Raw genomic sequence first — 23,601 nt, forward strand, 5'->3', positions numbered from 1 at the left:
CACAGATGTGCAAATGCACACACACAGCTTATCTAGTCCCTGTAGAGAAGAAGTACTGCAAATAGAATAGGACTCTCTGGGGCAGATGCATAAACTTATCAGCATAATGCCAATTACAGCATTTCTGTGTATTGTGGATTTGCAGTTATTCAGTTAAGTGCAGGATTTGTGTGGTTTATGCACCATTGGTTCCCTAGCTCTTTCTACTTCTTGCTGAGAAGAGGTTTTCAGTGAAAAACACGTATCTCCAAAAATGGTCCCAACTCTGAATGGTTTAAGTGGAAAAAGTAATTTAGAGCATTTCTATTGGTCCATTCATCCAGAATGATTTACACAATGTACAGAAGAAGCTACAGGGTTTAAACCATGGAGAAAACTAAAAAGGGACAAAAGTGGAGATACATGGTTTTCCCTGGACAGCAGCAATATGTTTTTGATATTATGAACCTGGGGCTGGATTTACAAAAGCAAAAGTTCTTCTTTTTTCTTGACATTATGCTTAAGAAAAAACAAAAGATGAATTGATATTCTTCAAAAATCTTCTTCAGAATTTTCTTATTGTTTATTTAACGTGGGGCAGTGGGGGCTCAGCGGTTAGAGCACCGGGATATCGATAACAGGGTTGTGGGTTCGATTCCCGGGCTCGGCAAGCTGCCACTGTTGGGCCCTTGAGCAAGGCCCTTTACCCTCTCTGCTCCCCGGACGCTGGAGTTGGCTGCCCACCGCTCTGGGTGTGTGTGTGTGTACTCACTGCCCCTAACACGTGTGTGTGTGTGAGTGTGTGTTCACTACCAGATGGGTTAAATGCGGAGGACACATTTCGCTGTACAGTGTACAGTGACAAATACGTGCACCTTTACCTTTATCCTTATCCTTGTCGTTTAAGAAAGATTCTAAGAGCTATTGGAATTCTCCAAAAAATATATTCTCAAATACTTTCTTAACCTCACAATGGCCTCACACTTGTCCTGGAGTGTAGGTGCCTCTAAAATGATCAGTTTAAATAGTTAAATTTAACAGGATTAAACGCTGAGATTGTTGCCAGTGTCTACATGAGGGAAATTCACTAGCTCTTGTTTACTAAGTTTGATTCTATTTTTCGACCTTGTTGCTCTCCAACACATAGGTTTCACTAAATATTGGAATATTTCACATTATTTATAATAAGCTGTGAAATAAAGTATATTTGTATAAAGAAGAAATATGAAAACAACCTAAATAAGAGCCTAAATTAGAAAAACGTTTCTTAAAAGAGCATCTGAAAACTTTTTAAGATTTTTTGGAGAATTGCATTTTTAAAAATTCTCATGTTTATATTTAGATTTTTCATAATTTTGTTGTTTAGGAAAGATTTTGTGTATAACCAATGTTCTTTGTATAAAATGCCTGCTCTGGATAAAGATACAGATACACTGTATTTATCTACCCACCACTGCTTTGTGTTTATTCTAATTCTAATGCAAAACAAACTGTGCATTAGAACAATACACTGATCATCCATCACAGAATTATGTATTTTTGTGTTTTTTGGGTTAGGGTTAAGGTCATGTGCTGCTCTTACAGTGACCAGCTAATGTAAATGTTTTTTCTACATGCAAAATGCTCCACTCAGCAGGCAGGCGCCACTTAGTAGCACAGATTTCCATAGAGAGAAAGGCAATCGGGTATGGAGATGTACTGTAATAGGAACACAGCCCATGCAAATGATATTTAACGATGGAATTTGCTTTTGTCCTCCAGAGCCACCCAGAGCAACAACAGCTGAAGGGTAAATGTTGGAAGCATGGTCTATCACTCCCAGAAATACTGTTTCCTAAAAGTTCATACTCACACTGGGTAAAGGCTACTAGCCAGTTCCAGCGCTGGTGGGTGGGGTTTAAAGCAATGGGAGCTGAATCTACTAACCAGCATCTGTTGTGCTTTGAAGTTGGTAGGCTTCTCTGACTTCTCTGATTGATGACCAAACCAGCACTGAAAAACTGCTCATCCAGTTGAAAACAGACCCTATACTAGTAAACTAGCTGGTTAACCAGCTCTTAACCAGCAAAGGGTATGTTGTTGCATGTCATTTAGACCAGCAAAACCAACAAACTCAAAAAACAAAATACTGGGCAGAAGCTTAGCTGGTCAACCAGCAATGGGAGATGTTTCGTTGATCTACAACACACCGCCGTATATTGGAAGCTAGTAATCTAAGCTCCAAACCAGTGAATGACATTTGAACGTTGGTGCTAGTCATGCTGGTCAACCAGCTTGGTGTTTGTTGGTCATGCTGGTTGTCTAACTAGGTCAGGCTGTTTATGCTTGTAGACCAGCAAAACCATCAAACTCAAATAAAAACATGGTGGTCAACCAGCAATGGAAGATGTTTTGCTGATCTCCAACACAACCAGCATTCAAGCAATCCGAGCTCCAAACCAGCGAATGACATGTTTGGAACATTGGTGTGCTTGTCAACCAGTATGACCATGCTGGTTGACCCCCTAAACCAGCACCAGACCAGATTAAACCAGTTTAGACCAGTTTGTATTTCCTGAAAGCTAATTCAGCAGTTTTTATAGTTTGATTTATGTATAATGTGAATGAAACCTACATAAAAACACACTGTCTATCAGCATTGGTCTAAAATATTGGTCTAAATATCAGAGATTTTAACAATAGAGGCCAAAAGTATCTTTTGGTTGGTGTTTCGGTTAAAAACTTTTTTTTGCTGGTTGGGAGATCTCCAACAAAACCAATTCTGGTCAACCAGCAGTGGAAGCTGTTTTTCTAGTCTGTAAACCAGCTGGCATGGTGGTCAACCAGTAATCCAAGCTCCAAACCAGCAAATGATGTGTTTTGAATGTTGGTGTGCTAGTCAACCAGTATGACCATGCTGGCTGACCAGCTAAACCAGCACCAGACCAGCATAGTTTAGACCAGTTTAGACCAGTTTGTATTTCCTGAAAGCTAATTCAGAAGTTTTATAGTTTAATTTGTGTATAATGTGAATGAAATCTAAATAGTCTCTCTATTAGCATTGGTCTAAAATGTGGTCTAATATCAGAGATTTTAACTATAGAGGCCTAAATTATCTTTATTAAGTTTAATATTTGTTGCTGGGAGATCTTCAACAAAACCAGTTTTGGACGCTTTTTCTGGTCTGCAAACCAGCTGGCATGGTGGTCAACCATACTGCTATGACCATGCTGGCTGACCAGCTAAACCAGCGCCAGACCAGCATAAACCAGTTTAGACCAGTTTGTATTTCCTGAAAGCTAATTCAGCAGTTTTTATAGTTTAATTTATGTATAATGTGAATGAAATCGAAATAAAAACACACTCTCTATCAGCATTGGTCTAAAATATTGGTCTAATATCAGATATTTTAACAATAGAAGCCAAAATTATCTTTATTTAGTGTTTCTGTTCAACAGAAATATTTGTTGCTGGGAGATCTCCAACAAAACCAGTTTATGCTGAGTTTTGGACGCTGGTATACTGGTCAACCAGTAATCCAAGCTCCAAACCAGCGTTGTTTTGAATGACCATGTATGACCATGTTTGAGTAGTTGACCAGTTAAACCAGGCTGGCTGACCAACTGGCTGACCAGTTAAACCAGCACCAGACCAGCCGGAATAAACCGCTTAGTGCTAACATCACATATCGGTCTAAAATATGCTGTAAAATATCATATTTTAACTTTAAAGGCTGGAATTAAAGCTATTCCGTGCTTATTTAGATAGCTAGCAAAACGGCTAACGTACACCGAGCTCCCCTCAGAAAGCCGTTGAAAATTCAAATCAGCCAGAGCCGTTGGTCCGCAGAACTGCCTCACGCGCGCTGGCTGCTGGCCAATCCTAGCGAGCCAGAGCGAGCGCGGAGCCAATCGCCGCGCTTCAGATTGAGCAGAGGCGTGGCAACGGGACGAAATGGGGTGTGGAAAAAAACCCAGAACGACGTTTGTCGCTCCCGTTTGAGTCAATCACCGCGCAGGGGGCGGGGCCACGTCGGCCAACCGTATTGCGGGATGGGTTTGGAGCGCGGGGGGCGGGACATTTGCTAACCAATCAGGGCAGCGGAGGGCGGGGAATGCCGCAAAACGGGTGGGTTAGGAAACACCAACGCCTCGGCAGCGCCAGCAATGATGGAATTGAGGGAGGCGTCCTTCCTCACGGACTAATCTGATGTTTCTGATGTTTTTCTGATGTTTTTCTTTTTCCTCGCAGTTTTATTAAAACCTGGAGCCTCTTCTTGCGTTTGGACGGTGAGGGGAGCTCGGTTTGATCCGGGGATGGAGATTTTACCCTGAAAACCTGCAGATCGATCTGGTTAAGGCTGACTGGGACTGACTGGGCGCTCCGTGCGTGGGAATACCAATTCTAGGCATTATTATTATTAGCAGTATTATTAGTATTATTATTATTATTATTATAGGACGCACGATGGGCTTGGAGCTTTCTGAGAGGTGGAAATCTTGGGAATCTTGAGCTGCACTAAGCCTATATGTGAGCTTTTATGAATATTAAATGGGGAATAGTGTATAATAGAGCATTTCTGTATTAACCTGAGCCATTAACGCTGTTCTTTTTAGACTACAGTCAATTATCAGATATCCATCCACACCATACAGGCTGTGTAATGCATTAATATCATTTATTCTATGATAATAATTATTGTTATTATTATACCTTCCCCATTGTATGCAGGCCCGTTTTTTTTCCCAGGGTGTTGTCGTGGCGTGGCGTCTACATTATAACCCCTACACAGCCCTTATTAACAATAATAATAATAGCTAATAATAACCGTCTTTGGCGTTTTACAGTACTGTTTATTAGTCGTTTTTATTATTATTATTATTTTTTTTGTAATCCAACACTGACCCCACGGACAGAAGGACGCGGTGCAAGAAATAAATAAATAACAATAAAATAAATAAATAAATAAATAAATATATAAATAACGTCAAGATTTCCCCCTTCTCCAAGCCTGCGCGAGCCCGGATCAAAGGAAATGTGATTATCATTAATATTGTTAGTATTAGTATAATAATCAGTGCTGTATTATCAGCTGCCGTTCCGAGACACGACCAGCGCGTGATTGAAGTGATCGGAAGCCTCTGATCAAACTGATCGATAAGGTGAACGGCTGGCAGGAGATGGAGACGCCGCGCTGCCCGTGATCGGAGGGAGGGTGGTGCTGAGGAAGGGGGTGGGGGGTGCAGAGTGGTGTAGGTGGGGTCGGGGCTGGTTGGGGTCTGGTTTGGTGTGTTCCTGCCTGGAAGATGGCAGCTTATTAAAAATTAATCTGTTACGCATCGGCGAGACTAACAGAAGAGGAGAGAGGAGAGGAAGAGGAGGAGGAGGAGAGGAAGAGGAGGAGGAGGAGAGGAAGAGGAGGAGGAGGAGAGGAAGGATGGACGACAGGCACTGAAGCCCCAGAAGGGAGGATACAGGAGCACGAGAAGGTAAAACACACTAATGTGGATTAAGGTTGGATATGAATGGGTCTGTCTGTCTGTCTGTCTGTCTGCTTATCTGTCTGTCTGTCTGTCTGTCTGTCTGCTTATCTGTCTGTCTATCTGTCTGTCTGCTTATCTGTCTGTCTGCTTATCTGTCTGTCTGTCTGTCTGTCTGCTTATCTGTCTGTCTATCTGTCTGTCTGCTTATCTGTCTGTCTGTCTGTCTGCTTATCTGTCTGTCTGTCTGCTTATCTATCTGTCTGTCTGTCTGCTTATCTGTCTGTCTGTCTGCCTGCTTATCTGTCTGTCTGTCTGCTTATCTGTCTGTCTGTCTGTCTGTCTGCTTATCTATCTGTCTGTCTGTCTGCTTATCTATCTGTCTGTCTGTCTGTCTGTCTGTCTGTCTGCTTATCTATCTGTCTGTCTGTCTGTCTGTCTGTCTGCTTATCTGTCTGTCTGTCTGTCTGTCTGTCTGTCTGTCTGCTTATCTGTCTGTCTGTCTATATGAGGGGTTCTTCAAGGGTTCCTCAGTAAAGGTTCTGTACAGAACCCAGACGAGTCAAAGAATCACAGAATCACTTCTGTACGTTAAAGCAAAACGAGAGTTCTAGATAATAGTGGAAAAGGGGTTCTTTGATTTCTAACAACAGTGGAACCCCTTTGAATGTTCCGAATGGAGAACATCTACAAGACATTTCCTTGTATATTAAGAAGGAACCATCCCAAGCGTACTTTCCCACGTGATCCCTCGAAGAACCCATTTTCCAGCAGTAAATGATTTTATTAGAACTCTTGGAGAACCCATTTCAATACGATATATAGAACTGTTTTACATGTTTATCTAGAACCGCAATCATTTTGATGCTTAAATGCTTCTCTGTCTGGCTCTAGTCTTCTGAATGATACACTATATTGACAAAAGTATTGGGACACCTGCTCGTTCATAATTTTCTTTGAAATCAAGGGTATTAAAAAAGACTTTCTACTAGCATAGCTGTGAGGATTTGATTGCATTCAGTGACGAGAGCTAAAGTTAGAAAGGTCAGGATGTTGGATGATGATGATGATCACCACCCCACCTCATCATCCCCAACTCAGTATCCTGAAAGTACTGGATGGAGCTCCACCACCATCATTCCAGAGAACATAGCTCTTCTCCCACTGCTCCACAGCTCCTCAGTGCTGGGGGGCTTTATACCACCCCTCTAGCCCACGCCTGGCATTATTAGGCAGCATGGTGCTGATAGGTTCATGATGTTGATCTGCTCCAGAGAGTCCTATTGTATTGGCAGTACTTCTTCTTCTCTACAGGGACTAGGCATTTGTTAGAAGGGGTGGCCACAAATATTTGGACATATAATGTTTTATATATATATATATATATATATATATATATATATATATATATATATGTAATACTATATACTGTGTTGAAACATATGTATGTAAATATGGAAATAATATAAGCGTATGTACATATACACACACACACACACACTCACACACACACTATATATATATATATATATATATATATATATATATATATATATATGTTACATGTATATATATATATGTATATACGCACACACAGGGAATTGTGTTTGGTATTGGAAATCGAGCCTCAGGCCTGCACTGAATCCTGTAGAGCGTGAGTGTTTTATAAATGGGCGCCCTCTCTCTCTCTCTCTCTCTCTCTCTCTCTCTCTCTCTCTCTCTCTCCCTCTCTCTCTCTCTCTCTCCCTCACTCTCACTCTCTCTCTCTCTCGCTCTCTCTCTCTCTCTCTCTCTCAGTGGTTGTAGTAGGAAGGAGTGAGATCACAGCACTGAAGTGCATTTGCGAGTGTATGTGTGTGTGTGTGTGGTTGACCGAGAGTGAGGGAGTGAGGGAGGGCGAGGAAGAGAAAGCAGGGAGAACGAGAGGAGGAATCGTTACAGATGAGCAGATAATTAACTCTCTGATCTTCTGGATGGATGAACTACGACGAGCCCCGTTCCCCTCAGCTCCGCTCAGACAGTCCGACCGGTCCTATCAGCGTCTTCGCCCTCACGCTTTCCCCGCCGCTGCCGCGGTGGATCGTGGCTGATCGCTGACTCTCAGTCTGTCAGGTTGGATGTAGGCGTGGGCACAGTGCTGGTGGAGCTTTTTGCTGCACGATGCAGCCCAGTCGGTCAGGTCCTGCTGCCGAGAGCTCGTTAGAGTGTGATAGCCTGAGCGTGAGCGGCCAGAGCTCTGGACACGTTCCCTGAGGGAGCTCCTTTAATGAAGGTCGGATGGTGGGTTCGGTGAGTTTGCTTTGTCCTAGCATCAGCGGTTCTGAAGCTGGGGAACATGAGATGAGAGAGGCTGGGTTAAAGCTTCACCACTGCTGGTGTTTAGAGTAGTCCAACAGTTCTACATGGAGGGTCTGTAACTTCTAGGGCTGCATGATATCGGACAGTACCATCAGATTCCATCGGATTTCACCAGAAGTTAAAGATCCAGCATGTCATAATATTAATAATGCCTCAGTTTATCCAAGACTGGAGTAAACTAAACAACATTGGGCAGATTTGATCATTTTGTTAGAATGAAACAACTGTTAGAGTGTAATGCCACGAGCGTGAGCAACCAGCGCTAAGGTCAGATGGTTGGGCTTGGTGACTTTACTATGACCCACCCTCATCGGTCTGAGCTTCACAGTTGCTGCTGTAGAGGTTCTGAACCACCCTTTTTTCCCCCCTTTTGTCCGTTAGAAGTAAACAGGCTGTTCATGTGACCAGGCTCTCGAGACGTACATATTTGAGATATGTAAATAAGCTCTGGTCTGATTGGCTGTTCTGTTTTGTGCTTCATAAAAAAACACTGAAAGCTGATTTTATTAATATTTTCATATTTCATTCTTTTAACTTATAACGTCAGTCTGAAAAGGCAGAGCTAAACGGTTGTAGGCTGTATGGGTGGAGATAAGTAAATGTAAATGTAAATGTGTGAAAAGATGATTTTGCATATCTGCGTTTTTAAAAATGGGCGGTATGGACTGGGGGAGTGGTTTAAGGATGCTACAGCAGACTCTTGATTCAGATAATTGGGGAAATAAATTATTCTGATATTTTTCTGATATCGACTCTTTAAGGAACTGAGAGAACAGGTTCTCCATAATGGGGATCATACATGTTGAACATAAGAGGAAGCAGAAGAATTAATTAGAGAACAAAATCAAAGCTTATCATAATTTTTTTGTAGCATATATGGCATTAGGAAACTAGCACATGAAAAGAACCGTTTTTGGAACTGTAAAGAACCATTTAGTAGAGCTGGGCAATATGGCAATATTTTATCGTATCGTGATACATTTTGTTATCATGGTACATGGTATGCTTTTATGAGTTTATTGTGATTATCTGTACGTTTCATTACAGAGAGTGTATCAGTCTTATTTGATTTAATGGAGTGAAGCATATTTTGAGTAAAAATCACAGTACTCAGTATAGGAGAGTATTTGGATAGCAGTTTTTAAACATTCTACGCTATTGGTGCATTTTCTGGACATGACAAAAGATTGCGATAAATATCGTATATCGTACAAAATGTCTTTAAATATCGTAATAGCTAATTTTTCCATATCGCCCAGCTCTACATTTTAGCCATTTAGATAATTCTTTAAAGGACCCATATCACTGAAATTGGAATTTTCAAATATAGTTTGATATAGTTTGTAAACACTATGTCTTTATATTATTTTTTATATATTATATAATATTATATAATGAAAAAAGACTAAGCTAAAAAAAAAAACAGTTTAAATTGATTGATTTTCATTGTGACATCACAAATATCCACAAATTTACACACAGTACATACCACTAATACTGCCTACACACACTCACTCTGACACTCACTCTGTATGGAGTATTTCAGCTCTGACTGCTTTTTGAATGAGGCACAATGTAGGGCAGCCAATCAAAACCAAGCTCATTTACATAAACCAGTCTTAAAGATGAAGTAACATAAACAGTCTCAGTCTATTTCATTCGAATTGGGTTCTGAGAATTCTACTGTTAGAGTGTTATGTATTTATTATTTATTTAATTAGAATGTATATGTATTAATTATTTATTTATTTATATATTCATATTTATGTATTTATCGCAATATTTTGTCCTGTCGAGAAAATGCACCAATAGCATAGAATGTTTAAAAACTGCTATCCAAATACTCTCCCATACTGAGTACCGTGGTTTTTACTCAAAATATGCAGGATTGGGTTCCGGCAGTTTTTGGGGGTTCTGGGTTCTGAGAATTCGAAATAATTCAAGTCAAGTCAAAGAACCAGTCCTTTTGGTTCTACGTGGAAACATTGGTGCTAAAGGCACAGTCTGAAAAGTTGGACAGATGATAGGTTTTCATTCGTAAACTTAGAAGACAAATGAAGAGGAAACAATGTTCTCGTGGTTCTGAGAAGACTAGAAGTATAAGCTTAACACAGAACTGCTCAATAAATCGCTTGTTAACATGTCGTAGCGGTATTTGGTCTTTGCCGTCCTGATATCCCAGGGGGCTCCAATATGCAAATGAGCCCTTTAAGAAATCTCTGAATGTTTTATTGAGTGCTGTGAGGATCCTGACTGCCCTTGGGTGTCTCTGAAGAGCTCCTGTTGTTGTTTTGATGTGTGATGGCATTTATACGCTCACAAAATTTAAAAATCAGGCTCGTTTAATATGTTAGATAAGGTTTATGCAAGTCACCTAATGCGGCAGTGAGAACCCAGCTTGTTTAATCTCCGTAGAAAAGCCCTGACCAATAGAACTGCACCATAAGGTCACTGTGCCCAATGCTGAGGGTATAAAGGCCCACAGCAGGGAAACGGTAGAACTTACCGTCCAACATCTATCAGTACCTGACCTTACCGATGCTCTAGTGACTGAATGCAATCAAATTAACCTTTATTTAAACCTAGAGTGACAGTATTTTGCAGGTAGCAGGTGTCGCTACCAGCAATATATATTGGTAGATGGTCTAAACTGGTTGTAATGCTGGCCATTCAGTCAGTGAAGACCAGTATAGGACATGTTCCCATAGTTTCATAGTTTCCATAACTAGCCTGGTTGGGACCAGTACAGGGTAGGCTTTCATGGTTATGTACAGTCTAACCAAGCTGGATGTCTACCATACTGTAGGGGTTTTAATGAAGAGCTCATGAAGATCTCACTTGAATAAACAGAGCCTACCAGCATTGGGCTATCCAGGTCTCTGGAGTGATGAAGCTTCATCCAATACCTTTGGGTTGTCCAAACCAATCATCCAGCATCAGTACCTGACTCCAGTGATGCTCTCGCGGGGCTGAATGCAATCAAGCCCTACTCAAAACAGTGCTCCAACATCTAGCAAAACCTTGCCAGAAGAGTATAGGTTGTCCTTGATTATTATTACCATGGATTCATAGAAAGAACACTGGAAGAGCAGATGTCCAGATTCTTTTGGATGTGTTATGTGGCTCAGGCCATTGGGTTTAGTTACGGATTCAGAATATTTACAAACACTTCCCCTCTGTTTCTGTTCTGAGGGAGATGTTGCTCCACAGCCCGTCCATCTTGCAGGTTTAATTAAATGATGCAATAGTATAACAGTGCAAGTGGACTGTTCCACTTAGAAAAGACAAAAGGGGGGGGGGGTTATTTATAGCCTTTAGACTATAAAGATATATACATCAGTAAGAATCCACCACTATTTCACTAAGATTGAGCAGTTTGGAGCTGCAGTAATCAAACACAGTCTCCAGAACGGAGACTGGAACAAACATCAGAGAATGGCTCGAATGTTCACAATATGGTATTTTGTCCATATCATGCAGGCCTAGTTTTGTTTGGCCCTGAGGGAGCATGTGCTGCCCTTTACTGTCCTATATTGCTGTGTTGCTTAGTGGAGAGAGCTGCTACACTGAGAAACGATCACAGAGAAGCTAGCTGGCATATAAACAGAAATACATAGAGCTGGCAAAGATTCAGTACCACAATATTTAATGGTTGTCATATAGTTTAATATCACTGTTACAGTGAAATGCCTATGTTTAGGACCTACAGTCAAAAGGTTGCTGAAGAATCCCAGCCAAAACCATCTTTAGCTGGATTTAGATGTTTCTGGTGGTCTTAGCTCGTACTTGATGGTCAATGTGGTTGAAATGCTGGACATCCTGGGGAAAACATCCTCTATAACCTGCTTAGGACATGTTTTGTCAGGGTTTTACGGCTCTGTTAATACTGGAAGCTGGTCTACTGGGAACCAGCACACGGAAGCTGGCATATAAACAGAAATACATAGGGTTTTATAGTACACAGTAAAGTGGTGAAGATGGATGTACTGTATTTAACAGTAAGTGTAGATTTCAATGTCAATGTTTTAGTAGAATGCGTAAGTTTAAGACCTACCGTGAAATCCCTGCTGAAAAGACTTCTATCCTGTACTGGTAGCAGATGTTTTAGATGGTCTGGGCTGGTTTAAAAGACCAGTATAGCATATATTTTTATGGTTTCATGGAGTTTGATGGATTAACTGGTGTTTCAGCCTGACCTGCTTGACTATGCTGGGTGTCAAGCAACATACAGGGTCGTGAAGAGTTTATGAAGGTGCTGTAGAATGCATGTATAGAATATTTAAGGTGTTGTTTGATGTATATATATATATAATATATACATATAAATATGTATAAATATTCAGTATGGTACCTTGGCTGGGGTGGAAAAGGCTTAGATGTGGTTTAACAAGCCTATTTACCACCCTGTTATTTTACCTCTGAATGAAACACACTGAACACTCCTTTAGTGGTGGGCTCTCAATAAGCTCTGATTGGTTGGTTTACCCATGGATGGAGCCTGGGAGTGGTCCAGAGAACCGACCTCAGGTCCTCCAGAAATCAGTGGTCTTGGGTTTCCTTTAAGCGGACTCTGGTTTGGTCTGCTGCACTTGTGGAAGGTCTTCATTACCTGGCCCACATGTGAAGTTGTGTGATTGGTTAATTTATGTCACGTGACTGCTTCGACTTATCACCTGCAAGGCAAAAACCTTCTCCTGTGTGAACGGCTCCTTCTTCGCAGGAGTTCCTGCACGGTGAAATGCCATCACTCCAGAAAGTGTCTGAAAGGAAAATGAGGAAAATCAATGAACCTCAGAAAAATCTTCAGAAAAGTGATGTTTGAAGTTGCACAATCGATCCACGGTTCGAACGAAATTCTTCTGTGTGAAAGCAAACCAGCGATAATGAGCCCCTGCCCCAAACGAGCCCAGAATCAGCCCTGGTTGGAAAAAGCTAGGGTTGGTTCAGAAGTAGCCTAGTGCAAGTCCCTTCTGCAGACCCTGGCAAGTTGTGGTCACAAGGCCTGGTTTCCATAACAACCCATATTCCCATAACTAGCAGAGAGTCTGGAGGTGATGAGCCGCTCTCTAGTGTCAACAACACTGGACATTTTCTCCTGAAGTCGCCGCTGTTTGACTAGAGCTTTAACTAGTGGGCGGGGTTTATGTAAATTGGTGGTGTGGCGCACCAGATAACACCACTACCTGCCACTAAGCTACCACACCTTGTGGGAGACTGGGGTTTGATTCCCGGTCTGGGTAACTCTGCAGCACTACACCAATAAGAGTCCTTGGACCAGACTCCTAACACTACATTGGCCCTCCTCTGTAATACGACTAACCTTGTACGTCGCTCTGGATAAGAGCGTCAGCTAAATGTCATGAATGTGAATGTAAATGAATGTAAATTCTGGGGGGTGTAAATATAACGAGTCAAGAGTGTGGGGTTTTGGAATTGGGCCATTTTCCAACTCTGTTATGGTTCTGCTGGATGTGTTTGAGTGTCAAGATTTTTCACTTCCATTTACTGAACTGTTAAAACAGTTCTACTGGAGAACTTTCACTTATCTGAGAACAGAATTAGAGCTCTGGAGAACCTTTTAGAACATTTAAAAAAATCAAATCTTCAGCCCAGCATCAAAAATGATATCTGATCTTTTTGGTGCTTTTTATGTTTTATTAAAAACCGAAAGCGGCCAAAGCTTATCTTTTGTGTGTGTATGTGTGTGTGTGTGTGTGTGTGTGTGTGTGTGTGTGTGTGCAGCGCTGATGACTGTGGTGTGTTTGTTTGTGTCTGTATCACAGAGCGTGAATCGGAAAGAGAGGAGTGAACTCAACAGGGGGTTTAATCATAGCAATTACTCCCGTACCCATGCCCACACACACACACACACACACACACACTCTGACTATCTGTGTTTGTGTGAATGTGTGTGAGCGAATAAGGATTTTGGAAATTACCCCCCTGCAGTGGTCAACAGCCCTGGAGGTTTCACCTCCAGCTCAGATCTAAAGCCCCTCTCGTACATGCACTTTAAGGAAGGAAGGGGTTCGGTATGAACACCAGCCAGAGTGGAATTCCCAGTAAAGTGGACCTGGCAGCTGGCCTGCATGAGGGCCAGTACAACTCCAAGAAAGCAGGGATGAATGTTTGAGGCCAGTGAAGGTGATGAAGGTGTTGAAGCAGGGAAAATAGGCAACTGTAAGAATCTGAGACACTTTGACAAGAACCAAACTGTGATGTTCTAGAGGTCCTAGATGTTCCTTCCTCTCTAGAGAGTCGTCCAGGTACTCGTTCAGTCTCTCGTCACTTCAAGACTTGACCACTGCAGCTCTCTTCTGGCTGGTCTCCCTCTGCGCACCATCAGGCCCCTGCAACTCATCCAGAACACAGCGGCACGGGTCGGGTCATCTTCTACATCTCTAAGTTCAGTCATGTTCAGCTCCTCCTCTGCTGTGTTCTCTCTTCACTGGCTTCCTGTAGCTGCTGCCCAGGTCATCAGATTTAGACCCTGACTCTGGCCTACAAAGCCAAGACTGGACCAGTCAGTCCCTCTGTACTTGATGACGACGGTCAGTCAAAAGCCGATCTGCACCAAGAGCCCTTCCAGCTTCAAGTACGGCTCGGCTCGACCTGCCATCCTTTAAGATCCACGGAAGACGAGCGTCCAGACTTTTTACTGTCCTGCACCGAAGTGGTGGAACGAACTTCCCCTGGGTGTCCGAACAGCAGAGCCCAACACTCGCTGTCCTCAAACCCAGACTGAAGACCTTCCTCTTCTGAGAGTATTTGGGCGAATAGCAGAGTGGTCTTCTTACTGACTTGTGTTTAGTAGAGTCTAAGATTAGAGGATCTTTGAATTTTCAGTTTTTCTTGGGTAAATCCCGTAAATGATAAATGATAGACGTCTGGGTCAGAACATCTCCAAAACATCAGGCAGGTCTTGTGGGATCTTCCTGTACCTTCCAAAAGTGCCCCAAGGAAGGTCAACCGGTGAACCAGTGACAGGGTTTTTGGCACCCATGGCTTGTAGATGCTTTTAGAGGTCCCAACTCATCTCCCAGCTTACAGGACCTAAAGGTGCTTACAGGACCTTATCTGCTGCTAATGCTAGTCCTGGTGTTCCAGATACCACAGGGCATCCTCAGAGGTCTTGAGAGCTGTTTTGGCAGCACAAGGGGGACCTACCCGATATTGGACATTTAAAACATCTCATTCAGCTGATCGAGGCCTTCTGATTGCAGTAAGCAGACTATCAAATGGGATCCATTAGAGTTGGAACTAAAGTCTGCTGGAAGGTCGATCTCCAGGATCAGAGTGGACCCCCTATTGCTAAACCTCTGGGTTTGATTTAGTGGTTTGGTTATTTTTGTGGCCCATGGGTCACCACACCTGAACAAGCAGCCTGGAAGCTCTAGCTCTATTTGTTTATTGCTTTATTTATTTGCATGTGTTTGTGTTCTTGCTCACTGCAGTTTTAAAACCTCAACAGTTCTTTTAAGGGCCCGTATCCTATGTGTTTCATAGTTTTCTATGCCAATTCCAGCCATAATTCATCTCTAAATAACCAGGTTTCAATCTTTCTTATGACTTAGAAGTGGCTGTTTTTGTAACTGCACATTTGAGACTAATATATCCTATGTAAATTAGCTCTGTGCTGATTGGCAACCTTGTAATTTGCTTGATTTAATAGGCACTCCATGCTGAAACGCTCATGGGAATGGACAGAGCTAAACTGCTATATGCTATATTTATTTTTTTTTACTAATATTGATTTTAAATGTGTTTCTTTTTTATAAGAGAGGGAAATTCAGTTGTTTTTTATATTACACTTTCAAAAGTTGAAACCAGCAAATAGTAACAGCAATAGTAGACACTAGGATATTTGTCCTTTACCTAAACTTCGAGTTTTGCTTATTTTTGAATGATATATTACTGTTATATAACGGTATTCCATTAATTTTTTGTTGTGTTTATACTTTTTAAATGTGGTAGACTGGTGCCTATCTAACCGCACCTCATTAACAAACTTAGATAAAAAACATTCAAATTTGTATTTCCTTGCAAAGTGTTGTGAAACTCAGTGGATGTTTGTTTGCAGTCTATCTCATGTTATTGGGTAATTTTCTTGTTTTTCAAGAAACTCAGTGGATTGGCAGCTCATTAGGCCTGTTTCTCCATAGCTAGGCTGACATGTTTGGTAATGAGGACAAGTCAGGCATTGCAAATTGGTTTTTGCTTTGGTAATATCTACTGCAGGGTTGTCTTTCATTTTCAAACGGCGCTGTGGAGCGACCCCTCTCTGGCTTATCAGCATTCAGCATTGCAGGATGTCTAATCACCAGACTACACTTTTGCGTATTCATTCCCAACCCTTCTGTTTGTACTTTTGTAAAGTCTTGCCAGATTGTTGTTTAGACTGAAAAAAGTTGAAACAATCGGGATGTCTCAGTCTGATCCAGTGCATCTGAATTTCCAGAAGCAGAACGGTTGAGCCTAGCAACAGACCGCAGACTTCGCAATTGGGTTGCAAAGTAAAACAAGCAATAGGGAGGCTTTGGGGCTAGACACTGTTCTTTAGGTGGCTGGGTCTGGACAGGATGTTCCAGTACCATTTTGTTCCTGATGGCACTCGTAACTTAATAAAGCACTATGCTGATTTCACCGCCTTCTGCATGGCTTTGCAGCCTGAGACAATTTACATTACATTACATTTACATTTATGGCATTTAGCAGACGCTCTTATCCAGAGTGACTTACAAAAGTGCTTTGCTATTTACCCAAGAATAACCTCAGCTAGTTTGAATAGACTAAAAATTCAAAGCTCCTCTAATCTTAGACAATACTAAACTCAAGTCAATATGGAGACCATAGTACTCTTCTCTTCGCCTGAGTACTCTCAGAAGAGGAGGGTCTTCAGTCTGGGTTTGAGGACAGCGAGCGTTGGACTCTGCTGTTCGGACACCCAGGGGAAGTTCGTTCCACCACTTCGGTGCAGGACAGAAAAAAGTCTGGACGCTCGTCTTCCGTGGATCTGATCTAAATGATGTGTCCAGAAATATAAATGGAGCTGTAGATGATTGTGGAATGACCTACTGAGGATATCATTTACTTCTGCCTAAATAAAGTAACAATCACAGCAATGCTCCTCTAGAATCCAGTAGAACTTCTTCTTCCCTGGCGAGTAGAGACAGTTACGCTAACAAAAGCAGGATGAACAGGTGTCCCAATACTTTTGACTATATAGTGTATTTGACCATAAACGTTAGCACCGAGGGCAACTTGAAGGGCAGAGAACCTGATTAACTACATCTAGAAGAAGATGATTCCCTTATAAGTAAGGTCCAGAACGTCCAGAAGACATCTTTTAGTGAAGGACCTCTCATCCACACAGTGGTCGGCTCTGGTGTTTTAGACAAGATGCAGAAGATGTAATGTATAGGGAGAGCGATCTCCAGAGCGACTTACAAAAGTGATTTGCTATTTACCCAAGAAAAACCTCAGCTAGTTTGAATAGACCAAAAATTCAAAGATCCTCTAAGTTTAGACTCTACTAAACACAAGTCAATAAGCCCACTCTACTGTTTGTCCAAGTCCTCTCAGAAGAGGAGGGTCTTCAGTCTGGGTTTGAGGACAGCGAGCGTTGGACTCTGCTGTTCAGACACCCAGGGGAAGTTCGTTCCACCACTTCGGTGCAGGACAGAAAAAAGTCTGGACGCTCGTCTTCCGTGGATCTTAAAGGATGGCGGGTCGAGCCGAGCCGTACTTGAAGCTGGAAAGGCTCTCGGTGCAGATCGGGTTTTGACCATCACCATCAAGTATGGAGGGGCTGGCTGGTCCAGAGTCAGGGGTTCGAGTCTGGTGACTTGGGCGGCAGCTAGAAGAGAGAACGCAACAGTGGAGAGACATGGCTGAATTTAGACAATGCAGCTGAGCTGCTGGACCAAGATTCCACTAGTGAGGAGGCTTTCTTGAGTGGACCTTTGAAGGTTGGGAAGGCCTGACCTAGCTTTTTTGAGTCTGATCTTCACTACTTGAGAAGGATTCGTGGGCTAGGTGAAGGTCTCCAAGATATCAGTGCCCAGGAACTTTAAGCTGGTAATTGTCTTAATGGCCAGCTTGCTGATATAACCTGCAGCAAGGCATGTCTGTCAGCATGTAGAGAGAGAGGTCATTGCTTACATTGCAGCAAGCAGTCCAACGTCTTCCCTGTAAGTCGATTCATCCTGATCAGTTCCATGAGAGTAGAGTCGGTCCATGAGAGTTTTGGTCCTGAGCTTCCAGAGCTTACCTTGAGAGTCTTCAGAGTTCGTGGTGCTAGACTGAGAGGTGAACATCTGATCTTCTGGGGTTTATTCGTCTGGATGTGCTGGAAACATTGCAGAGTCTTTTATTCATTAAAAAATATGATGAGTGTCCTTTCTCCTCAAGGTGTGTCAAAGCTAGATAGAGAGTTGAGAAGGTAGTCTTTTTGTCGATCTGTTTGGGCAGCAGGCAAACTGAAAAGGGTCAATTATGGCCAGAAGAGTGGACTTGTTACGGGTCTTACTGCTCAAAGCACTTTGTAATGATAGGAATTAAGTGCACCAGTCTACTAGTCATTCAGCTTCAGATGTGTCTTGGCTACCAGTGTTAGGGTGATCGATTTAAGGTATGCTGGTACAGGAAAATCTTTAAGATTACTTACTGGAAGGCTAGTGGTTGCAGACCTTATCCCGTAAGTCTTGCTATGTATTCAAACAGCTCCTGCAGCCCAGTTTTGAGAACACTCTTTGAAGAGTTTTCCTCACATCTTCGGTAGACCTAGATCAGTACCTTCAGACACTGCCTTCCTTGCTTAGATTTCAGCATGAATGAGTTCAGAAATGGCTCTGATATTCATATGAGTCATAATAAAAACACAGACAGATGCAATAAATAACTCCGGGGTACTGTATTTAACAGAGCCATGTCTTTTTTGAATGAATAGCTAAAAAGATCAAGATGAGGTATGTGAAAAGTATCTCCAGCATAACAACCTCTTATTATTAGAGTTTGTGTGCTGACTCAAACCAAACAAGCACCCTCAGGCCGAATCATGGTGTGTATTTGTGTTGAGTTAGCTGGATCTGAAAACAGCCATTGATTGATTTATTCATTAATAAATAATAATGAACTTCATACTGAATATTAATGTTATTAGAGCTTCATACTGGATATTAATGTTATTAGAGCTTCATGCTGGATATTAATGCTATTAGAACTTCATACCGGATATTAATGTTATTAGAGCTTCATACTGGATATTAATGTTATTAGAACTTCATACTGGATATTAATGTTATTAGAACTTCATACCGGATATTAATGTTATTAGAGCTTTATTCTGGATATTAATGTTATTAGAGCTTCATACTGGATATTAATGTTATTAGAGCTTCATACTGGATATTAATGTTATTAGAGCTTCATACTAGATATTAATGTTATTAGAGCTTCATGCTGGATATTAATGCTATTAGAACTTCATACCGGATATTAATGTTATTAGAGCTTCATACTGGATATTAATGTTATTAGAACTTCATACTGGATATTAATGTTATTAGAACTTCATACCGGATATTAATGTTATTAGAGCTTTATTCTGGATATTAATGTTATTAGAGCTTCATACTGGATATTAATGTTATTAGAGCTTCATACTGGATATTAATGTTATTAGAGCTTCATACTAGATATTAATGTTATTAGAGCTTCATGCTGGATATTAATGCTATTAGAACTTCATACCGGATATTAATGTTATTAGAGCTTCATACTGGATATTAATGTTATTAGAACTTCATACTGGATATTAATGTTATTAGAACTTCATACCGGATATTAATGTTATTAGAGCTTTATTCTGGATATTAATGTTATTAGAGCTTCATGCTGGATATTAATGTTATTAGAACTTCATACTGGATATTAATGTTATTAGAGCTTCATACTGGATATTAATGCTATTACAACTTTATTCTGGATATTAATGTTATTAGAACTTCATACTGGATATTAATGTTATTAGAGCTTTATTCTGGATATTAATGTTATAAGAGCTTCATACTGGATATTAATGTTATTAGAGCTTCATGCTGGATATTAATGTTATTAGAGCTTCATACTGGATATTAACGTTATTAGAACTTCATACTGGATATTAATGTTATTAGAGCTTCATACTGGATATTAATGTTATTAGAGCTTCATGCTGGATATTAATGTTATAAGAGCTTCATACTGGATATTAATGTTATTAGAACTTCATGCTGGATATTAATGTTATAAGAGCTTCATGCTGGATATTAATGATATTAGAGCTTCATGCTGGATATTAATGATATTAGAGCTTCATGCTGGATATTCATGTTATTAGAACTTCATACTGGATATTAATGATATTAGAACTTCATACTGGATATTAATGTTATTAGAGCGTCATGCTGGATATTAATGTTATTAGAACTTCATGCTGGATATTAATGTTATAAGAGCTTCATGCTGGATATTAATGATATTAGAGCTTCATGCTGGATATTCATGTTATTAGAACTTCATACTGGATATTAATGATATTAGAACTTCATACTGGATATTAATGTTATTAGAGCTTCATGCTGGATATTAATGATATTAGAGCTTCATGCTGGATATTCATGTTATTAGAACTTCATACTGGATATTAATGATATTAGAACTTCATACTGGATATTAATGCTATTAGAGCTTCATACTGGATATTAATGTTATTAGAGCTTCATGCTGGATATTCATGTTATTAGAACTTCATACTGGATATTAATGATATTAGAACTTCATACTGGATATTAATGTTATTAGAGCTTCATACTGGATATTAATATTATTAGAGCTTCATACTGGATATTAATATTATTACCATATATATTGGATTCTATTGGCATAGACACAACACTGTGTGAGTGTGTGTGTGTTTGTGTGTGTGTGTGTGTGTGTAAGGGTGTGGTAGTCTCTTGTGTTTGCATGTTCTAAAGTAGAAGGTGTTATTTGCGTGTCTCTTTACCTTTGGGAACAAGGGAACCCTCAAGTGTGTGTGTGTGTGTGTGTGTGCGTGTGTGTGTGTGTGTGTGTGTGCGTGTGTGTGCGTGCGTGTGTGTGTGTGTGTATGTGTGTGAATCAGAGAGTAGAAAGATGGAGAGAGAGAATGGAAAGAGTGAGAGGGAGTCATAAGGGAGAGGAGGAGACGGAGAATCATGCACCTGTTGAATTGTTTTGAATAAAGTGTGTGTGTGTGTGTGTGTGTGTGTGTGTGTGTGTGTGTGTGTGTGTGTGTGTTGGTTATGTATTCAGTTTAACATCAGACATAATCCTGTTTCTAATTTCCATATCAACCAACCAACCCCCATCATTTGATTACAAACCTGCCTCTTTATCCAGGCAGGCAGACACAGAGGCAGACAGACAGACAGAGAGGCAGGCAGACAGACAGAGAGGCAGACAGACAGACACAGAGACAGACAGACAGACACAGAGGCAGACAGAGAGGCAGACAGACAGACAGACAGAGAGGCAGGCAGACAGACGCAGAGGCAGGCAGGCAGACAGACAGACACAGAGGCCGACAGACAGACACAGAGGCGGACACAGAGGCAGACAGACAGACAGAGAGGCAGGCAGACAGACAGAGAGGCAGACAGACAGACGCAGAGACAGACAGACAGACACAGAGGCAGACAGACAGAGAGGCAGACAGACAGACACAGAGACAGACAGACAGACACAGAGGCAGACAGACAGACACAGAGGCAGACAGAGAGGCAGGTAGACAGACAGACAGAGAGGCAGGCAGACAGACAGACAGAGAGGCAGGCAGACAGACAGAGAGGCAGACAGACAGACACAGAGGCAGACAGACAGACAGAGAGGCAGGCAGACAGAGGCAGGCAGGCAGACAGACAGAGAGGCAGGCAGATAGACAGACAGAGAGGCAGGCAGACACAGAGGCAGGCAGGCAGAGAGGCAGGCAGACAGACAGACAGAGAGGCAGGCAGAAAAAGGAGGAGAGATTGAAATGTAGGGGGTAGCAGATGCAGAGAGTTCATACCGAGGCAGAACAGAAAGAAGGACACTGAAAAGGAGAGGGACATGGATGAATGAAGGGGTGAAGTGATGAAGAGATGGAGAGGTGGAGGGATGGAGGGATGAAGAGACAGAGGTGGAGGGATGGAGGGATGAAGAGACAGAGGTGGAGGGATGGGGGACGAAGAAGTGGAGTGACAGAAAGGTGTAGTAATGGAGGCATGAAGAGGTGGGATGATGGAAGGGTAGAGGGTTAAAGTAATGGAAGGGAGGAGGGTTAGAGTGGTGGAAGGGTGGAGGGGTGGAGTGATGGAGGGATAAAGGGGTGGGATGATGGAAGGGTGGAGGGATGAAGAGACAGAGAGGTGAAAGGGTAGAGGGATGAAGGAGTGGAGGGATGAAGGGGTGGAGTGATGGAGGGGTGAAGGGGTGGGATGATGGAAGGGTGGAGGGATGAAGAGACAGAGAGGTGGAAGGGTGGAGGATTAGAGTGGTGGAAGGGTGGAGGGTTTTACAGAAGCTCTTTAGACTTGTTTAGAAGATGTAGGCCGAGCTGAAGCCTGGGGCTGCAGTAGAGGTCCTGCCCTGTTAGCTGCTGCTCTACTGGGAGAGGAAACCTGGGGCTGGGTGGGTCTCCTGTCTCCCGGGACAACTGAATATTTTTACAGTGCAGTCTGTGTGAATTTCACTGCTGTGTGTGTGTGGAGGGGGAGGGGGAGGGGGTGGATGGATATGTGTGTGTGTGGGTGGGTGTGTGGGTGGTTGAATATTTAAAAGATATGTAGAAAATGAGAAACAGGAGAGAGAGAGAGAGAGAGAGAGAGAGAGAGAGAGAGTGAGAGAGAGAGAGAGGAAAGAGAGAGACATTTGAATGCACTGCTGCTGCAGCTCTCTTTGCAGGGTTGCTATGGTTACTGTGCATCGAGAGCCTGGGCACCAGCGGATCGATATGTGTGTGTGTGTGTGTGTGTGTGTGTGTGTGTGTGTGTGTGTGTATGTACTGATGCTTATAAATCATTTTTTTCTGGAGCCACTTTTCAATGCACACACACACACACATACACACACACATACACACACACACACACACACACACACACACACACACATACACACACACACACATACTCATACATACACACAGCATTCCAAGCCTCGAGCCCTGCATGCCTGCCATGAGTAGAACTGAGCGAGAGACACACACACACACAGAGAGAGAGAGAGAGAGCGAGAGAGTAAAAGCGTGAGGATGGTGGGATGCAGAGAGAAGGCAAGGCCTGTCATATCCATGCCCCGCCCACCGATTGGTTATCTCAGAGCTACTGTTGCCATGCGCTGACCTCAGCAGGATGGGCGCCTTCACTGCCCCTGTGGTCAGAACGGCAGGCGGAACAGTGCAAACACAAACACAGGGTCAGCGATAACGTAGACATTCATTATCGTTGAACAGGTACCCCTTCAGTGGGCTTTTGGTCATCTTCTTTTGTTTCCATAGCAACGTCTCCCGCCAGTTTTCTCAGCAGACAGATATTTTTCTCCAGATTCATCCTGAAGACTTTTTGTACCATAAAAACCCATGTTAGGAAAACTCGGCATTCGCAGCTCATCCAGTCCCGGAGCTCCTGATATGGGCCCTGGATCATGACCCACGACCTCAGTGGCCAATATGCTAATATATGTAAATAAACACCAGTATGATAGCGTGACGGTGCTGACGGGCCGAACTTTTGGACTCTCAACAAGA

General features: G+C 42.1%; 1 protein-coding gene across 2 annotated transcripts in view; it reads left to right on the top strand.

The window, feature by feature from the left end:
* The first annotated feature begins 5,240 nt into the window (after nucleotides 1-5,240).
* The window catches only part of LOC140535664 (adhesion G protein-coupled receptor L1-like), a 70,924-nt gene continuing 52,563 nt past the window's right edge, over nucleotides 5,241-23,601 (top strand). For both annotated transcript variants that reach the window (XM_072657087.1, XM_072657088.1), the window contains exon 1: nucleotides 5,241-5,447. The gene's annotated coding sequence lies outside the window, so the exon portion shown is untranslated. The remainder of the gene's footprint in view (nucleotides 5,448-23,601) is intronic.

This window comes from Salminus brasiliensis, chromosome 15, assembly GCF_030463535.1.
Source record: "Salminus brasiliensis chromosome 15, fSalBra1.hap2, whole genome shotgun sequence".
Taxonomy (NCBI): Eukaryota; Metazoa; Chordata; class Actinopteri; order Characiformes; family Bryconidae; genus Salminus; species Salminus brasiliensis.